Genomic DNA, 13,863 nt, shown 5'->3' with positions numbered 1-13,863 from the left:
CTATTTTGGAGTTCACTGACGATTAGAGTATCGTCTGACGAGTTCCATCCCCGGCCAAGCAGACATGAATGAGTGACTTTCATGTATGTGAATGAAAAAACTAAAATTTATATTGATTCGTGAAACAAACCGAACGATTTATTTTCTAAGATGGTTTCAATATCAACAATTTTTAAGAAAAAAATGTTGGAAATATTAATGCATTTTTTTTATAAATTGCAAACAAGCATGCGTTCCATCTGATAGTAAGTGGCCACTGCTGCCCATGGGCAAACAGTTTTCCAACCTTCAACTTAAAAGAGTATTTTGACACCCGAACCGTAGTTAAAATCCTCTCTCTATTATATAAAAATCCTCCCTCTTAAACAAAGCTTAGTTATGTTGCTGTAATCATAGCTAAAGAGTCATTATCAACACCTAACCTAAAAACGGCATAATAAAACATTTTTAGGTTATACCGAAACCGGGTTTCTGCGGTGCGAAGACAATGCTAGATAGTTAAACAATGCACTTGAGGGAAAAAGTCTTGCCGTGCCACAGACAGCCGGGGAACAATGCAATATGCACCGTGCATGCACAGCTACCCGCAACAGCTGTAGGTATCTGGCGCTGACCTGGCGTTTTATTATGTTTTGCCGTTGAAGTACATAAATAAATGTTACAGTCTTGAAACTTGAAGCAAATAGCATAGATTCTGATGATGTGAAGAAGAAATGTGTTGGTTAGCATATGGGTATGACTACCTGATCTTGAAAGACCACATCAACCCAGGGTCGTTTGTCCATGAAATGTAATTATTTTGTATGAATTATATCAGTTACAATTTTCTTTATCCTACTACCAGATTGGGGTACGATTTTAATTAAGAAAGTCACTCAACTCAAAACTCAAAACTCGACGACTGATATCTCGTCTATTACATAATAGTGATAACTACTCGTAATAATTAGGTCGGAGTTCTAACCGAAGTCCATGACAGATGTATTGTCGCCCTTCGACTTCGACGGAAACATGGTAGCGCTCTTAACACTAAAACTTACACTGCTAAACACTGCTCGTAAGATAAAACCGATTTGAGGTTTAAGTTGAAAAAAAAAACGATTTTAATATCGTAAGTTAGTAGAGTGACAGTCGGCACAGTTTCCCTCTTAAAACTCACAAAGGACTAGTGTGTAGGCGCCCTTAGTCATACGATACCCGCCGCCAGTGTGGAGGTGCTGCGGAGTTAACCTTATATAAGTACAACAGATATGAACAACCCTGATTGAGAGATACAGTTTCAATGTGCTATCATTTTATAGAGAACTATCAATTGAACCTTGTGTAAGAGGTTTGCGGCTAGACTACGTATCTACATGTATTGTAACATAGATAAATAGATAGATGGGCAAGACGCAGTAATAGCCTAGTGGTCAAGAAACTCTGCCTCTAGATCAACGGGTCCGAGGTTCAAATCCCAAGCTCAACCTCTGATTTTTCAAAGTGATTTGTGTATTAGAAATTAATTATCACTTGTTTAAACGGCGAAGGAAAAAGATCGTAAGAAATCTTAAAAAGAAGTTTTCAGGTATACGAAGTCTACCAATACGCACTTGGCCAGTGGGACAGTGATGAGTTGATGATGAAATAGATGGAATATACTAATATATGCATACTTCAGTAGATAGTAATATATATGGATAATGATATATAATAATAATACATAATTATTTAGGTTAATCGTATGCCATAATATGCAATCGCAATCGTATGCAATAACATGTATATTATATATACATGTATATGTGCTAAGAGATTATTTTTTCTTTTTTCAGGTAAAAACTGGAAATATTTGCGGTGCCTGCATATAGTATAAGTGTGAGTATAACTTAACTAGCTTATGCCTGTGAGTTTGCCTTGCATGGTGCTAAACGTGTGACACTAGTTTTTTGCCATATATTAAATGAAATAAAGATTTTAACTCGTTACGTTCATACTACACCCCTTCAAATAATATTATTGTTGTTATCTGTTATCGCTGTCATCCCTATCCTGTTATTACTGTCATGGCAAATAGTGCATAAATTACTATAAATGATTTTTCTTTTGATACGAAGTTACATTAAATGTATATTGTGTTTTATGTAGTATAACTGGCTATTGTTATTCTAGCAAAATAAAATACATAACAGTTTTAAAGCCTGTTCATTAATTTATCTTTCAAACTCAAACATATTCAGCTAAATAAGTCCGTGTGTTCGTAATTTTTGCGTGATTTTCGGACATATAGACAAACAACAGCCTCATTATATCAAACTAGCTGACCCGGCAAACTTTGTACCGTCTCAAAATCTATTTATCAAATATATTTCATATAAAATATAGCCTATGTTACTTGTGGATAATGTAGCTTTCGAATGGTGAAAGATTTTTTCAAGAATCAAACAAACAAAGTTTTCCTCTTTATAATATTAGTATAGAAGTATAGACAAACCTTGGTTGTCATTTCTTGCCATTCCGTGTTGCTCTAGTTCAGTTATTGAATCGGGTTAAATACTAACAAAGCACTGGGGCACACGACACGACCCACGACTATTAATCAACGCACGCATGCGTGCAAAAAATGCACTGAAGTTTTCACACGGCCCTTACGTTATATTTATAACCGACGATCTAATATAAATGGTGTTAGTTGTTGATAGAGATACTTGATGGAATATAGTTCACTTTGAACTAATCAAAATCCATTACGTGCGGTGACGGCGTCTATAAAATTAGTCTATGAGAGTGAATGTCTCCATTACTTAGGACTTGTGAATTCAATTACGTTTTATGTTACTAGCGAACTTTTCGCATAATTCTACCCTCGTACAACACTATGCGTGGGCGTGGGTTTTCAGTTATAGTATGATCTATACCACTCATCCGTTGAGTAGTTATTAGTTCTGTGAACATAGATGCAATCCATTAAATATTATGGACAGACAGACAAACTTATGCCACTTGTCTAAAGACGGCTTTCTACTAGAAGTGTGCGGAGTAGTTAAGCTATGCATGTGTGTTTCACCTCTAATACGATTATAATATTTATAATACAACTACTACTAAATATCTTATTATTTTTATATGTATATATATATATGTATATGTTATATGTATATGTTATATGTATATGTATATATCTGTGAAAATAATAAAGATTTCATGAAATTGTTATGTAAAAAGCATATTTGCAAGTTATTTCATCATTAAGTGATAATTTTATTGGAACCAATTGCAAAATATAAGACGTAAGTGCAATTAATACCAGTGGCAGGTACGATGCAATAACAAATAGATAATAATTATATTTGTTGTATTGTGACACTATCAACCATAGTATATTACTGATATTAGGAATGGCAATCAACTGACAGATTTATCATTAGAATTGTCGTAATATCAATTTCTTGGTATATTGACGTTTAAGATCAATTTAATGATTTTATCTTCACTATTTTGTTGCGCAATTTTATTGTTTGACATAAATCATATTTTAGCAAATAGCATTTGAACACAGTTATTATATATATGCCTGTGTACTGATTGGAACTTTATTGGGATATTATTAGGATTAGGATTATTATTGGGAGAAGTGTTTAAAAAGGTTTAAATGGTTTACATCCGTAAGGAAAATATGAAAATGACGTCATAATTTCCTCACAGATGAAACTTTTAGTTTTTTGTTTTTCACTTAATCTAATGTGAATAATATCAATGGCTTCATACAAATCTCATACGCACACTGACGCAAGCGCTGCCATACATACATTGATGATATATGGCGTTTTTCACTCATCATTTTTTATTTCACTGTATTATATAATGTTTGAAGAACTAGAAATATTGCAGCATGAATGCGTAGTGCAAAAACCTTGCAAAAAATGGTTCTAGCGCTCTCGCGTTCCTATTTTGCCGGCATGAAAGTCGCCGGGTCGTTAGGAAAACGGAAACGCTGTACCTAGACTAGATTTATGTAGTTGAATCCTAGTTTCTTACACTTTGACTTATACCGTATGTCTGTATACAGGGTGTTCCGAAAGAGGTGGGTAATTTGTTGTTAAAAGTAGACTTACGTATAAAATGAATTACTATCATATGCTGTATCAAATGTTTATGCTTTTAAGAAACTGTACATTGTTAATATTTTTATATTGGTTGGTGGTAATTTTATACACCTTGTGAGTACAGTTAATAGATATTTTTAATAATGAAATGACAAGAAAATATGTTCTTAAAATAATATTTTACTGTAATATAAATATCATACAGACTTTAAACAAACCCTGCACGACGCTGCGTTCTTACATTAAATTGGAAAGCTATAATCCACTTGGCTCTAATTCGATCCAATTTGGGTAAGCTCTATATCCATTTATTTCGTGACACCCTGTAGATACGACGTTGCGTCATTACTAGCTGTCCGCGGCGCAGATCGCCGACGGGCAGATTCCTCGACGCTACATCAAAACTGAAGCGCACTCACACACCAGTGAGCTACTAATGTGTACACGCTGCGTTTGTGTTCTTCAGGACATGAATTGCATGCTGAATTACGTATGTAGCTGGTATCGCTGTAGTATGTGTGAGTAGAGCATGTTTGGTAGTGTGTAGTGTTGTGTTGTAGATCGCATGGTGTTTTAGTTTTTAACGAATACATACTGAATAAGATAAATGCTTGTCGAATTTATAGCCCGCACCTAGTAATGTGGAATGGGAGCATCACACCTAAATTTGTATAGGTGCTTCAGAAAACGTCCAAAATGTTAATTTTTGTAACTATTCAAAAATGTATTTATTTCTGTACAGCCCAGCGCGCGGCTCCTATAAATTTTCATTTACAGTATTCTTCTCTCAATCTACTAGGGGATCGGAACATCTAAGCTACGAGTATATTCAGAACACTAGACGTGTGTCGGCTAATCTAATAGCTGATACGATCGACACTCGGTTCTTCATGCATGCCTTGCTTCACAGAATGCGAAATTTATAGAATTGAAACCGCTAGAGAAATTATATATTTCTTTTATAAAATTACTACGAGTACTATTTCTTTTAAAATATTAGCTGTGAACGCGTCTTAATTTGCCTCAAATTTGTACTAATTGTTGCAGTTAATATACGATAGATAAATTTGTCATTAGTGAAATTTATAAGACTTTTTTGCCAGGCAACGCATTTTGAACGTAGAGAAAAATAGGACCAGTGGTTTTAAGTTATAAGCGTAGCAAATAAATATAACATACGGACAGACAGATAGTCAAAGAAACATGTTTATTTATTTAGTATGTAGATATACCTACTTATTACTTTAAAAATTTAAATTATATTTTTTGATAAAATGAAATACTAATGGGCGTATTTTGTGTGGGCGTATTAATTAAATATAACGTGAGGATTTTTATTAGTTTTTGTAGAGGTATTTAATGTCAACATTTAGGTATGCGTAGAAATGTCAATTTATTTTTAAATATAATTCGTTGCAAGAGTGTTTAAGGTACGAAGCAAACGGAAAAAACGAAGGCAACAGTGAAAACGAGGACAAGGTGATAGGTAATCAGCGGCCTCGAGTGCCATTGGTATAGCAATCGTTACGATTTTTGATGATTACAAAAATTATACTACTAATAATTTAAAATGAATAAATAATATAGAACGCGCGCCGCATTGAAGCAAAATACCTACACTCTAGCTCGCCCAGAAGAAGAAATGTGTGTCCAAAATTTAATAAAAGTTACAGTCAGTTAATATTGAAGCGCTCAAACCGTAGGACTTGTGCAGATCTTAACTTTGTAGATGATAAAAGTAACGAAACTTCCATTTCGAAAGGAGTTAGTTAGGTGAACGTTAGTGGCTAAGCTTCATGCGACTTTCCATGCTTTTAAAGGTGGTAGAACCCTTTGTGATTCGACTCCGGCGGCACTACCGCTACACCTGTTTCTGCCTAATAATAGCAGTGTAAAGCGCTGCTATGTTCTGGTTCGAAGGGTGTTGGAAGCGAGACATATGTACTTTTCCGAGGCGTTCCGAGACCTCGGTTAGGAATATCTAATCCTATAGGAGTTGGTTACAGAGGTCCATGGGCAGCAGTAGCCACTTACCACCAGGCGGACTGCTAGTCTGCTACTCCTATATTCTAAAAAAAAAATGTGAGCCGTCACGGGACGCCTGGAAGATGTGAAACATCGACATTATTTTGTAAAAGTAATATGCAGAAAAGAACATATTGTGATAGGAACTAAATATGTCATAATGATAAGAATCTCACAGTCGATTGCGCATGGCGACGCGTCGCCACACCGTACACACGACTGCGTATAGACTGTATATATATACCATCGTATAGCGTGGCGACGGCATGCGTCGCCACGCCAGAAATCGGTTTTACGTGCGGCTATATAGATGTTTCACATCAAAAAATATTTTTATATCATAGACATGATTGTGTAATCAACTGGTACCTAAAATTTATTATCATTATTATCAATTCGGTTAACAGTAAACAACGTAATCTATGTATACCTAGGTAATTCAACCTAAACTAAGAATTATAGTCTGTTGATTTTTCTATAAATGGGAGGAATAACAAATACTACGTATTTGTTGTTGTTTGTTTTAATCTGATACGTTCTACTATGGCTGATTTATAAGGCTATAGCAATGTCGATGTATTCCAGTATCGATATTATAGATTCGTAGAATCTATTTATGTATGTATGTATTATGGGTAGGTACGTTAAAATTTTATTTATTAGGTAATATAATACAAAAAAATATACACTAACTAATAGATGACAATATATTTTCTTTCTTTATTTGTGAAAAAATATACTTTAATAGGTATCGTTACATAGGGATTTTCGGTTTGATATCCAGACGTAACAAAATTATTTGCGATGCTAATAATGGATTTTAAGGTAGGTTCGTCTATTGAATATTTGTCTCTCCTCTTGACTTCTCCGTTTCTATTATTTTTTTGCCCGTTGACTTTTTGTTTTAGAATCTTATTGCGCGACAATCAATTCAAAGTATCGATACAAACAAATGTTGTAAGGCAGCATACCTATCAACCAGGTGTTGTTTAATACGAGCAGTTTGCACTGGTGCGGCGTTTGTCCACATGTATTGTATGTAGGTGTGTACATACATGTTACATACATACATGTTTGTTGTGTACATAGATTAGTAAAGATTACTCACTCCTAACAAGAAAATGTACCTAGTTTTGAGAATTGAAATAGTTGCGTAAAAAAGTTTTGCCACGTCTCCGTGTTAAAATGTCCCTAAAATATTTGAAATAATTATTTATTTATTATAAATTACGCATTATTAGTTATTTATTCGTAAATTTTGTCTAAAAATGTTCTTAATTTGTCAAGAATTCAAAAAAAGAACTTACTATAATAAGCCGTTTGTGGCTTCATTCAATTTCTAGGCGGCTAAGTATCTTTACTCATCTATGGTTGTGTATGATAACAAGCGTCACGTTACCGCCGACCCACCGACGCACTGACGTCAATGTTGTGCCCGTTATCTTTCGGTGTTTTGTATCTATATATAAGTAGATAGGTATATAGCTCGCGTTATGTAAACAATAATCTATTGATGGTCGATTACTCATTTACTCTATTTAAAGGTCAAGGTTCCTTGTAGGGTAGAAGTTAAAAGGTGGTAGAGCTGGTTGTCGCATCTCACCTATAATATATAATCTGTATTATAGCATCAGTCCTGCTGTATTGAGATTTAAAAAAAATCTGGGCAAGATAAGTAAAGCAGAGAACTTTCCATGCTTACAGAAATATTAATCATCATCATCATTTAATCATCATCATTTATTTCAGACAATATAGACAAAGATACAAAAGTATAATTGAATACAGAGGTCCATATCATATATACCTTACAGACTAACATACATACTAATATATACTTATAACTAAATCACGTGTTTGCGGCGGTTTAATACTTAGTTGTTCTTAAATAAACACTTATTGACTGTAACTGCAACCTCTTTGTCCCAAAGCGGGGCACATCAAGGAATAGGCTTTGATGATACTTCATCACATCACGCTTGTACGGCTTGCTCTATAAGCATATTATTTACTTGCAACAAAACATTTAGGACACATACAGCTGCTAAAAACATTTTATATAGCATTTTCTAAATGCCTGTATGAATGTTAAAAATTGCTTATTACGCAATATCACAAACATCTGTTTATCAATTAATTTCATACAAAGAGAACTATAACTAATTAGTGTTATATATAGCCTTACCTAAAATGTACTAACATAATAATTATTATTTATTACATAAATTGTTACTACTGGCAGTGTCTTTTCTCACGTTCCAAATTAATTGGATCGCTGCTCCAGTTGCGTTGAATCTTAATTTCTCAATTACTGTCCCGTCTTCATCGTCACGCCATTATGATTGGTCGGAATTAACTTTACTGTTATTGCTTGTTTGTTTGACTTTGTTAAAGTTAATTTAATTTTGTAAAAAACGCCAACAACAACAATAATTTGAGGAAAATAATTAATTGATGTCTCTGTAAAACCTTGAGCGAATTTTCTTGGCGATTTGGTTAATAGAAGAATAGGTTAGTTTCTTTTTGCTTGTTTTTCGTATTGTGGATGAGTCCTTATATTTTTTTTAAATTATTTTTTTATAATGAATAGTGTTGCCGTCGTTCATAATATATTACAAAAAATAATTAATTATTTGATTAATTAATGTATGTTATATAATAATATTTTCTATTGCCATAGTTATAACATTTTTAGTCCAAAGAATACATTGTTGTAATAACAGGTGTTTATAAATAAAATTCCAATATAAAGCGGTGATGATCATAATTTTTCCATGACTATTTTATTATTATTAATGATGAAGTTAGTCTGTAGCTATTAAACAAAAGAGAAATAGATGAACAAATAAAATAGAGAAAGGTATTAAAATATTTCATCAAAGTTGGCTGTTATAACAATAATTATTATATTCTATAACGACGATCGTCAATCATAAACTCTTACTCTATCAGTGTATGTTGTTACGCAGCTATCTAGTAGAAATTATTATGATCTTGTTTATAATGTGTACGTACAAGCAATTTAAATTAATAAAGCAATAAGTGGTACATTGTAAGCTATTTGCGTAGAAATTGTGTCTCATTTGTTGAAACGTGACCGTATTCTCGCTCTCCAATGTATTGGAAAATATCACTTGGTGTTATGTTTTAGAGAATATATTCGTTTGTTGTAATCGCGCGATGTGGAAAATAACAGTGTTATAAGCGATTTTCGCCGAGATGTTAATTTTGATTGTCGGCGATAATGTTAAGTAATTAATTACGAAACGTATCGTTTGTTTTGTAAGGGCGGTGTCACAATCGCGTTTTCAGTAAAGTATTTTACTTAAAATATATTGTTTTTAAATTCTTACACGTTTGGCTTTACGAAAACATAAAAGCAGTAGTGATGGATAATGCCGCCGCAATCGAAGCGACAAAGTTAGTTAAATATTTACTTACCTTTTCCTAAGAACATAATGTAAGAATGTAACCGAGACACTAACTACATTAAGCCCTAGAGCGTCTTAGACAATAGGAAGTGTCTTTTTCCGCGTGCCCTGCGGTTTAGTTGCGACATCGACATCGGCGCGTCTGTCCTTATAACACTTCTTTGTTTGTATTTCCGTTTCATACCACTCGTAACGTGTAACTTTGTGCCAAGATTTTTTTAGCACTAAGTGCATTGTGATCTAGGCGAATGGATAAATTGAATTGTCTGTCTGCGCTTGCAGAATGGCTTCCGAAGTCCATAATGCATGATACCAAAATGTGAAAATAAGGGACTATTCATGACAACGACACTTTGTCCGGTCAATTAAATTGTATTTTGAGAACTTTTTTGGAATGTACAGTGTAAAAATGTGAAAGTATGTGCGTTCTTTGTACCTAAATACTTTTACGTTAAAATTATATGGATGTCTTCAATTCATTATTTTTCAGAATTGAGTCTTTGGTTTTCTTTTAAATTTAAGAGAAGACTCCCGCCCAACTGTGAAATTTATTTTGCGATGACGATTATGATGATAGCTAGATGAAATCTCTAGACATCCACCAAGAATATTTTTAAAACTTTTGGTCCCATTTCGTCCAGGGAGGCGTGGTGTCCATTTTACTGCCGGCCATAAAACCCAGTGTCCAATTACTGACGCCAGTAAAAACTGACACTAAAGTATCAGAATCTAGCCTCAAGCTACAATATCAGGGTTAATGAAATGTCGAGAGGGTTCGTAAAATCTAGGTCTCCTATTCCCGAGTTATAAATTTTCTCTATCAATATTGTATGGTGCATATACCTACTTACTAGTAAGTATACAACTCAGATTTATTTATGTCTGTATGTATCTCTATTTATCGGATATGTTGATAAACCAATCTGTGTCTATTATGTTTTATCTTAACTTTTATCTATCTGCCGCATTCACTCGTTTCTTATTTACATAAAGGTCGTCTAGGAGATAAAGTTTAACTGTAAGGTCTCATATGATAAATGTATTATTATTAGTTGTAGTAAACACTTTTTTGCATATGTTATTACAACGATAAGAAAGGTTGCGTGTACTCGGGTACACATCTACGCACTAGACTACTGTTATAGTGTTCGTGATTTTCTTGCTGGATCTTCTTAGTTACAGAGCAATCCGACATCAATAAAAGAAAAGATATTGTATCCGACAATTATTAAGAGCCATTATAGTCTCATGCAAGCAAATTAGTACGTTTTTCGTTTATTTTCATCGTTTTATAACAACTACGGGCCGTCGGACATAATAGCGTTGCGGCACGGTACCGCAACGCAATGCGTCGTTTCACATTGAAAGTTGCGTTAGCGCGTCGCACAGTTGTAAGTAACCGAGACCGTTATTCGCGTCAACCGAATTCTCAACGCGTTTCATGACGCAAATATGAGCGGCAATGCAATTTTGACGATGAAATACCGCAACCAGTAAGTTAATCAGTCCTCACTTCTTGATAAAAACAAATTACATGGTACACACTATATATCAGTACTAAGTTATTATATGAAAAGTTGTAGTTGAAAACTAATTGAATCTAGCGTCTAGCGTCGTGCATTACTAAGAACATATACCGCGTAGGGCGAGTAGTGTAGGTAGCTAACATAACGAGCTTAGGCAACGCCGACTCCGGTTCTAAACCCGTTTAGGCACCGCAATCGTGTGTGTCGCACTTACAATGTATTATTTATTGTATAATATATCGTACCGGTATGTTTAATGTATTATCAGTTGTTGTAGGAAGCTATTAAAGGGTTAACTTACTACATATATGTTTGCTAGATTTGTACAACTACTTTTTTGTTACCCAAACAATATTATATTTTTGGTATTTTTTAATAAATATACCTTGTTTTCTCATAGATAACTTGTCATTTTTATGTACGGTTTTATACGTGCACACAAAATAAATTGAAGACTGTCGACTATGACTTATGAGCATATTTTACTCTCACGGCTCCAGTGCGTATAGGTGAAGATACGCGGTATTCGATCTTTTATAACAATGTGATGTGCTAATGTTGGCTCAAACCTAGATAGGTAGGTGGGTCCGAAACCATTATTTCCTCAAGTGATGGTAGATAGTGTAGAAACACGCTAAATGAGGACTAAACTATACTCCCCTTCCAAATTAGTTTTCAGACCTAGCAAAGCACCAACCTCAGCAATAAAATGTGAAAATCTTTCAAGCTCGCTAGGGCCAACCGCACACTTTTGCATACTTTTCGAAAAATATTTTCTAACAATCGAGATACTGATCAATGTTCCCTACGAAACAAAAACGGAAGTTTGTCATTCCGATACGACAGTAAAGCAGACAGGAAAAAAAATGAAAATGATATTCGAAGCGATTAAAAAGCATTTCATCTGTCCGGTCGACGAGAGCTTTGAGAGAGCTTAATAAGTTGGAGTGGGACTCTCGGATCGGCTCTCGAGGGCGGCTTAATGCTCTTGAAGGCTTCGCTTAATGCTCCGGACTTGGGGCCTGTCGCAATTTGTAACCTTTTTGTTGGGCGACGACTTTTTTTAATTTATGTTGGTTTATGTGTAATTGTGTACACCACCGCCACATCCATTTCTGCCTTACAGTAGTGTTAAGTGCTGCTGTGTTCTGGGTGTGGTAAGGGAGACATACTTTTCCAAGGCGTTCCGGCTTAGACCTCAGAGGAAGCGGCGCATCTGTGGCAGATCTCAGGTAGGAATATCTAATCTTATCTGGGGTTGATTACAGATGACGATGGGCGGCAGTAGCCACCTACCATCAGGTTGAATGCATGCTCGTCTGCTACTCCTATAAAATTGAGTATTGTAGTAAAATATGGCCCAGACATATATGCGCTATTCAGACGTATTGTAAGTATTCTTTGGTTCTCAATTTTTTGCAATGGAATATATTTATTTGCAAATAATTGTACGTTCTGTAAGCATAATACGGTCTGTACAGCCACCCGTATCCCGTTTAAATTGAATTGAGAGATTGCGGCATTTGATCACAGAAATTGATTGAAATGCATCCACAATGGATAACCAACATGGTGAAATCAATTTAAAGTTGAGCTTTATATTCGGGTTATATTTTTAGCGGTTCGACTGTCTATTAACGGTAAAAGTGGGAACCAAATTTATAGACAATTTGAAACTTTAATTGTTTTTACATTGTTTGTGCAACGAATAGTTTGCCTGATACAGCGTGAAAACCGTTTTTCAAGATGGCGACCGAGGGACTAGAGTTCGGGATTTAGCTTTACACAAAATCCCCTTGACATCCAAAAGTAAAATGACGTTCTCTGACTTTTGCACACTAAAGACCAAAAATTGTAAAATTTTAATGGACTAGGTAGCAACGCATCGTATGGATTATATCAATCGGATTAGTTTGTAATACTGCGTCCACTGTTGGTATCCAATCAATCGAACGTCCGGCGCGACGGCTATTTCCTATATCGGCTATATCGGATTTTTTTCCGATTTTCGTAGCGTACTGACAAGGGGAAATTACATTATCGGCACGCATAGTATTTGCTCTTACGAGTAACGTCGATATTACTGACGTGCCGATGCGGCTGTTCTGTCCTCTGTGGATCAGTGAACGCATTTCTATGACTTATTCATAGACAAGGAATTCTAAATCAATATATTAGAAAAGCAATTATTGAAGTCCTATTGAAGTTCAGTCAAAGATGTACTGTTATTTGTTTGACGTCTTTACTAAACCTTTAAGGCTAAACCTTTGAGGACTTTTAGACTATGTTGCGAGTGTCCAAAAACTCACACTTTACAAACCTTAGCTTCAACCTTGCACACCGCTTAGTTACTTCGCACATTTATGGTAGAAAATATCTTAAGGCCGTTTTAATTGTTGCGGTATCACTATCGTGTAATACTCTCACTACTGAAAAATGTATTGTTAAATTTGAACACTGTATTTTTATATTTAATTAGATTGTACATTAATTGTATTCACTACATCCAACAGACCAACTGCTGGACAAACGCCGGTGGTGGGTGCTGCGCCGCGCCCGCCGTGCCGAGTCGCGCGTGCGATGCGGAGCGGTCCCCGCCGGCCGCACCGCCCGCCGCACCGCTCGCCGCACCGCTCGCACCGACCGTGCACTGCGCGAGGGCCTGTTGTCGAGAAACGTCAGTATACTGAAGGTCCGTTTCTGTTTGAACGTATCGTGTGGCAGCGGCTTGGGTAGTTGGCTTAACGTAACTGATCATGTTGACTTATTGAGAAATGATAATAACATCGCCTGTAT

General features: G+C 35.3%; 1 long non-coding RNA gene across 1 annotated transcript in view; it reads left to right on the top strand.

Moving 5' to 3' along the window:
• The window catches only part of LOC140754452 (uncharacterized), a 124,374-nt gene extending 110,745 nt beyond the window's left edge, over window positions 1–13,629 (top strand). The window contains exons 2-3 of the long non-coding RNA XR_012103664.1: window positions 1,815–1,857; window positions 13,581–13,629. This is a non-coding gene — a long non-coding RNA (uncharacterized LOC140754452). The remainder of the gene's footprint in view (window positions 1–1,814; window positions 1,858–13,580) is intronic.
• Window positions 13,630–13,863: the final 234 nt, after the last annotated feature.

Source organism: Epargyreus clarus, unplaced genomic scaffold (genome assembly GCF_041222505.1).
Source record: "Epargyreus clarus isolate Ecla_fem2 unplaced genomic scaffold, WU_Ecla_fem_2.2 ptg000029l, whole genome shotgun sequence".
NCBI lineage: Eukaryota > Metazoa > Arthropoda > Insecta > Lepidoptera > Hesperiidae > Epargyreus > Epargyreus clarus.
The sequence above is the reverse complement of the archived record's forward strand: the minus strand, read 5'-3'. Positions and strand labels throughout refer to the sequence as shown.